Here is a 7,367-nt window from a genome sequence, read left to right as displayed (position 1 = left end):
AGAATATTTAAGGGCATTTTTAATTTAGGGCATTAATTTAAGTCCTGTTAGCATGTTTTAATAATTTACTACTGCCCCAGCTCAGGCAAACGGTTCCTCTGCCCCACTCAGGTTTGATTCATGAGAAATTTCATTTCTTAGGAAAGTTCATTTTCAGGAATTTTTTTTCCTTTTTTTTTTTTTTTTTTACTTTGCACTACTACATACTTGCAGCAAGTGTGCAATCAATGGCTATTTTGCAGGCAAGGAGCAGAAACCTGTTGTTTCTTACATGTGCACTTCACCAACCACATTGCTAAAGGTATAGCAGCAGGCCAGTGGTTGCCTAAGCTGGGAATCTTCAGATTTCTAGGGGCTGCCTCTTGCAGCCACTCTAAAACATATTTTGTCTATTAGCTTTTAAGATACAGCTTTAACCCCATAATTTCATTCTTCTCTAGAGGGAAAGGATATTTAGGGAAGAGGGTTGGGCAAACATTTTGTTATGTTTCCTTGACATATGAACACATCTTCCAACAATCTCAAAACATCCTGGGACACAGGTTTTGTGTGTAATAGTCCTTGGTAAATTCTTTTTCTGTACTAACTGTGCCTGAGTTTTGTAAATGTAAATTTTTGGCACTCATTTTATGCCAGCACTAAAAACAAAGCAAAATGAACACCAGGCCTCCACAGGCAGTTAGTTTAATACAGAAACACAATTTTCTCACAATGGTTGGATGCTTTCCTTGCAAAGTGTGATGCTAATTGGAATACAGCAATCTTCAGCGTGAAGATTTTGTGTGGGTAGAAATAAAGATAAAACAAGTAGAGTCATGCTTGCCTTAATAAAAAATCATGCTACCCTTTCAATATGAAAATGGGCTTTGACCCTTGTTAGCTAAATGAGTATGAGTGAGAAATTGAGCAGTAATATTTAGGCCAATCAGTCTCCACTATGCTGCTTCTCTTAGTAGAGGAAATTGTTTGCCTTCTACCCCAGCTCCATTCTGGTGCTTCTTGGCATGTATTACTTTATTGTGAAGGAAGCTCCTTCTCACATTCCAGGAATGAGTGTGTGCCCTTGTAAAACCAACAAGATTAAGAAGTTTGCCTTAAGGCAGTGATTCCTGCCTTAGCAAAATATACTGCAGAGCTGCAGATCAACATTTCCTGTCACCTATCAAAAAGAGGGTGAAAATCTTGAATAACAATCTCTTCAAAACTAGGAGTAAATGTTTTTTTCATTTACATTTGTGCACAACTTCTAGCAGCTATGTTTTTCATTTTGGTTTGTTTGGGGTTTTTTTTGTCAGCAGAAAAAGAAAGCCTGCTACTGCAGAAATCAATGCTTTGTAATCCCACCATCCTCAATGTGATCTTGTGAGATCGCATCTTGGGAAGGAGATGTCTGAGAGAGCGGAACACAGGCAGTTCAGCCGTGCTGCTGCTGTCTCCCAGCTCCTGCTGTTGAGAGCCGTCACACGGACCGCAGCGTAACTGCTAACGCACCGAAAGCAGAGCATGTGATCAAATCCTCTCCCAAAAATAGGTCCTCGGTAAGCAGTCGTCTTTCCTCATCCCCACTGTGTCAGCGTCAAACCAGTGTGATTAGGCAGGGACGACACTGATGTAGTACAGTAGCAGCAACCTTTCAGAAGAAAAGCGAAATAACAGCCCTAGTCGCTTGCCCTCTTTTCAGGAGTGCAGCGGTATTTATCCGATGTGTGAGAGCTCTTAGCCTCAGCTTTCTGACAAAATTTCTATTGTAGCTAATTATATTCTCCTTATCTACAAACCTCCCATGCTCCAGCTAGCTTGAGTGGAACTTTTCCAACCGAATGTTTTTTCAACGGAAAACTGCTGTTTGATTGAAAACAAAGCTCTTCTACAAAAGTGTCAACTTCAACAAAATCTGGAAAACAATTACAACTCCTTCAGTAAGGTTAAAATACCCTGCATTAACCTTTTCAGAACAGTGACTCCATTTTTCATTTTGAAATTGCTCCTTCAGATTGTGTTATATTTTAATTGGAGATTAAAGACTGGGGCTTAAAATGAAATTGTTTTTAAAATGTCACTTCAAGTGATTTGATTTTATTCTGCTTCAGAAGCAAAATAAATCTTGACATTCTGAATTTTGCTGTGAAAGAGAAATCTTTTATCCTTTGCAATTTTGCTCATTTGGTTTTGGTTCCACACTATGGTGCATCGTTACTGTCCTCATTAAGGAAATGGATGCATATTCTCCACATAGGACTTGTATGTTAGTCATGGTGACTGTAGCTGGGTCCTATAAAGAACCACATTTTTCTCCCTGCCATTGCCATGAAGTCTTATGCTGGCCTTCTGTACTAACAAGTGTAAGAGCTCTGATCGCTTGTTCTTACAAGCGAACTGCTGTTAATGTTTCTAAAAGTTTCCTGTATCACAGCCTGAACAGTGTGTCATGAAAACCAGTCACATATTTCTGCTCTCCATATACTCAAGGAAAAGAGAAAGAAATCAACACATAAAGATTCTGATTAAAAAAAAACTTTTGAAATTTTCACAGCTGGATGTCCTCCACAGAAAATGTCCTGTTCCTCCATTCAGATCACACTTCCCATATAACTTCGGCTGCTGGAGTGAGCACCACATTCCAAACAGAGCAAGACAAAGGGAGGCTCCAAAACATGAGGATTTACAAGTTATTGAGAATATCTGGAATTGCATGTGAAAGTAAATTGAGGGAGCACAAAGTTGATTAAACTGCTGTCGTAACAGCAGAGTTAGTAGATGGTGCCAAACTTTTGCTTCTGGATAGTCCTTTAGTGTAGAACAAGATGGAACAGATTATTGTCAAGTGGTCTTTTGCTGACAATTCAGGCTGAACTTCAGGACATACAACTTCTAATGTTGTCTGCCTTAGTACAAGGAAGGGCTCTGTGTCCTCAGCACTTCTGAAAGCATGTCCCATGGATTGTGCTCACCGATTCTCACTAGAAAAAAAATAGTCTTAACATCTGACCTCAATCTCATCTGAAACATAATAGGGAGAATAATGCTAAAGTATTTCACAGAGCTGTCATGAAGTTCAGGTCAATAAGTGGTCAAGTAATGTTTGCAAATACGTATCATTCATAGATTCTTACCAGTTGAGGATCTGTCCTTGAATGCTGATTTCAATGTACATATTCTACTTCAAACAAATCAGGTCAGTCTACTTCTAATTGGTTCTCGCTTTGATACTAGATTATGAGATTCCGGAGCATCACAGAGTCACTAGGATTGCTATGATTCATCAAAGAAAGCATCAGTAAAGCTGTGGTATGTAAACATAGGTGCTGGCATTAGAGAACACCTGCAGAAGACAACTAGAATAGTCAAGGTCTAACTCAGACTTCATTACTGCCTTGTCTGATTAAGTTCATGCCAGTTAGTGCATTTTAGAATCCTTGTGCATCTGGCTGATGCATAAACCGCATCAGGCAGAGATGCTGTGTCTATATTTGTTATCCAACATAGGCAAGTAGCTTTCTAGATCCCTGGAATGGATGACACCTACGGCATCTGAATACAAAGCAGGTAGTATCACAGCTCCTTGTAACCAGGGTACAAGAACTGAGGTCACCAGCACTGGTAAAGAATACCCTGACAGCACCGAGACGTATCAGAAAACACCCATTTATCAAAGCAAAATCATTTTTTGTGAAAATATATCTGGTTTGATACATCCCAATTAAACCACAGGTGTGGTTCTGATGGAGAGTTGCCTGCCAGGAAAGACCCCCCTTAGAAATCCAGGCATCCTAGTCTCCCAAGGTCAGGGACAGGATTTCTAGTCACACCAGGCAGCCTTGGTTCCTGTTCTGCCTCACTCCTAAACAGAGAGGTCTGAAGTCCTTTCATCTCTTTGCCTTACTATCCTTCTGCTAGAAACAGAGGTCTCTGTAACTGATACTTTGCAGGGCAGTTCTGAAACTTGCTGCTTTTTCAGTTGGGTGGTTGGATGCTGCCAGCTGAACTCTTCCTTAAACAAGCAGGAAATACATACTGCTGGACTAAGTTTGCGCATTTTTGTAAACACAGAAGAATACAAACCCATATCCCACTCAAGCCAATCAGTTTTGCTAGTGACTTTAATGGATTTCTGAATGTTTTCTTGAAAATAATCTGATTAAACCTTCTTATGGTTCATGGTTATCTTCTAATACAACCTTGTCAGGCGGCCCACCTGGAAACTCTTGGTATCAGCTCTTCAGCCTGAACTCAAATAATACTCTAGCAGGCTGTGTTAAATTGCTTCAGATAATACGCTCAGCAATGCACAGCCCTAAATTAGGTTGTCTATGAAATTAATTTATATTAAACAGTTGCTTTAAAATCAAATGAAAAAGCAATTCTTCCTCCTCCTTCCCCCCTCCTCAGACGTTCTCATGCACAATTGAAGTTCCACTTAGCCTAAATCATCTTGGTGATATATGAGAGGGCAGTGGATGGTTCTTTCATCCAACATGTGTAAATGTCTAATTACTAATCAAAAATGCACTTGGATAGTAGGAAAGGTTTCTTTATTCGATCAGAATTATAAAGTAGCAGATTTCCAGAGGAACTGAAAAATATGCAAGTCATGACAAAGTATTGATTGCATAATAATGTGATGTCAACAGTGCAGAATAATCATGTTTGCAGGTGGGAGCTTTACATACATTATACAGCAAAGGTTTTACTGTTGAAATGGAAATATAAATCGAGCAGTATGTATTTCTAGAAAAAAAAAAAAAGCATTATTCACATACTAATACCCGTCTTCTACATCCTGATAGAGCATTATGATCTCTCTCCTAGACTGACTAATGAAAAAGGAAAAATTCAGTGTTTGGAATTAAATCTGATGTGGATGACATTTAAGGTCATGAAAGACAATCTTAGTTGTACTGAAATCTTTTAATCTTATTTGCAGATTATTCCATCAGTGGCTCCCTGGAGTTGCAAAAGGATTTTATTCTCATATCTTTATTATTTAATTGAATGTTGAAAGTGTAACATATTGTAAATTGCTCTTAATTTTAAAAAGTACTTTCTTGTCTCAACATCAGAGCTTTTGCAGAGGTACAGGAGTACTGACTCAGAAATGTACCTGGGCAAATTCAACAGTGGCATACAAAGCGGTTGGACATAATTAGGTAAGGAAATTACTATAGGGGGTGAAGTACATAATCATACTTAATTGTGATTCAACAGATGTTCAAAATAACTGTAACTTACACCAATGTGATGTAACAGCCAAATTTGATGCTGTGTTGTATCAGGATGCAATTCCCATTGAAATCACCAGGTCCAAATAATTAGGCGCGTCAGACTACTGAATTCTGTAAGCAGGAATACATTCGGCCCTGTGTAAACACTGTGGCAAATTAGAGGGGCGCTGGTATGTTTTTCCTTATCATGGTCATCACTTTTTGTACAACCTACTGTTTCCTTTCCTTAGTGAAGTTTAAGATGTTGCTGTTCTTCATAGATACGAAACACCCAGACTTAACCTCCAACACCTCTTTAAGGATTAAATTTCACATTCAGCAACTGAATTCGAGACAGCTTTCCCAACAGCCTAAGTAGCTGAACAGTTTATTGGCAGGACTAACACATCACCAGTGCTGATGGTCCAGTTTGTGTAGGAGCAGTTCAGGGCTCGTCTTCACTAACCAGCCAGCCCAAGTCTGAGCTTCTGTCTTCACCTGGCCTGCACTGGAAGTTTTCTCAGCAAAGCTGTATCGACAAAGCCAAAACCTTTTTCTCACTGTTTTCTGTTTTTACCTCCATTCACCTGGAGGTATGATCCATGGTTCCTGCATTAAGACGAAGAACGTATCGCTTCCTTGAATTACAGGAAGAGCTGACAATGTGAGTGGTTTTAGCTTGCATGCTCCATGCAAAACTGTGCAATCCCACCACAAAGACAATCTGAACATGGTTTCGAATCACTTCCCTAAACAGGCCTGCCAGTCTGTGTCTAAAGACTTTTCATGTGGGTTTGAAGATACTTAGGAAAGACGCTTAGAGCGTCTGTCAAACAGTGACAGCAGAACTTCAGTAATGAGGCTAAGGATTGGCAGACTCCATACTTCAGTGACCAGCCACAGCAGAAGTCCTCTGAGTAGTTATTTCAGCCATCTAACACCAAGCTTTCCAGCAGACCCTCTTTCCTGGTCTGGTCCCTCCATGGCAGGAGAAGCCAGTGGAGAAACTGCACTGGGAAGATCCATTGATGCTGCATTACCTGGAAGCCAGACAAAGCCACAGGCGTCTTTGACACCAGCAGTGGCACCTGCAGGACCACTGGACCCTGGAGGTGAGGCCACCTCTCCCCGAAACCAATGTCACTGCATCTGCATAGGAGTCTACAGTGTTCTCTCACTACCTACTTCCATGCATTTCTTGTAGGACAGTCTGATTCATTTATTTCCTGGCCACTGCAGAGCTGTCTCTGGTAGGTATTTATACAGCAACAATTGCAAACCACTTGTGCACAGGTATTTATAGAGCACCAATCGCATGCAGTTGTGCCTAATGACTGATATTAGCATGATGTGTCAAATACACAATCTTTCTCTGCAAACAGCAGGGTCCAAACAACTCAGCTAATAAAACAGGCAATGCAGAGCACGTATGTGGCACCACCTCACCTATCCTATTTTTGACCGTTAAAATAAATTATATGGATCTCAAGTACATGAAAATAACGCAACAAGACTACTGAACTTGCAGGCATGTCAATATCTCGCAGCAAGGCTTACAAGAGAGGGTTTTGTTCCTCAAAAGTAAACACTTTGCATAAATCGGCTTTTTTGTGATAAACTAGGAGGACTACTGCTAGTGTTCAGAGCAGGGGAGAATGGAGCAGCCAGGCTCTCCCTTTCCTTACAGGAGTGCCTGGGTTCACAGCATGGGACTGCCCACACCCAGGCAATGTCCACCTTGCAGCATGAATTAATGACCAGTACCTGCAAGGCGGGAGAGTGTTAGCCCCATTCTGTGCCCTGGGAAATGGTGAAGGTAGCAACCAGCCTCGTGTTGCGGTTAAGTAATTGGCCTCGTCTTGCGGGCAGGATGTGACACACAGAATGACAGACTTGCAGGACAGCACTGTCATCACAGCAGTGCCTCCTTCCCCTGTCCAGCTTCCCTCTCCCTCTTCTAGTCTCCTCCACCATTAAATAAAATGAAGGCTATTTTGAAGAGAGTAACTTGCACTGGGTTATACTGGGCTGATGTATTAAGTGAAAATATTGTTGATATTACTGTCTCATGGAAGCAGAGACAGGGAAGCAGACGAGAGGAAGCACCAGAGATAGACAGATGTAGTCCACACTTGCCCAGAGAACAGAAGGACATACAAATTGTCA

This window comes from Chlamydotis macqueenii, chromosome 2 (assembly GCF_036417535.1).
Source record: "Chlamydotis macqueenii isolate bChlMac1 chromosome 2, bChlMac1.mat, whole genome shotgun sequence".
Taxonomy (NCBI): Eukaryota; Metazoa; Chordata; class Aves; order Otidiformes; family Otididae; genus Chlamydotis; species Chlamydotis macqueenii.
The sequence above is the reverse complement of the archived record's forward strand: the minus strand, read 5'-3'. Positions refer to the sequence as shown.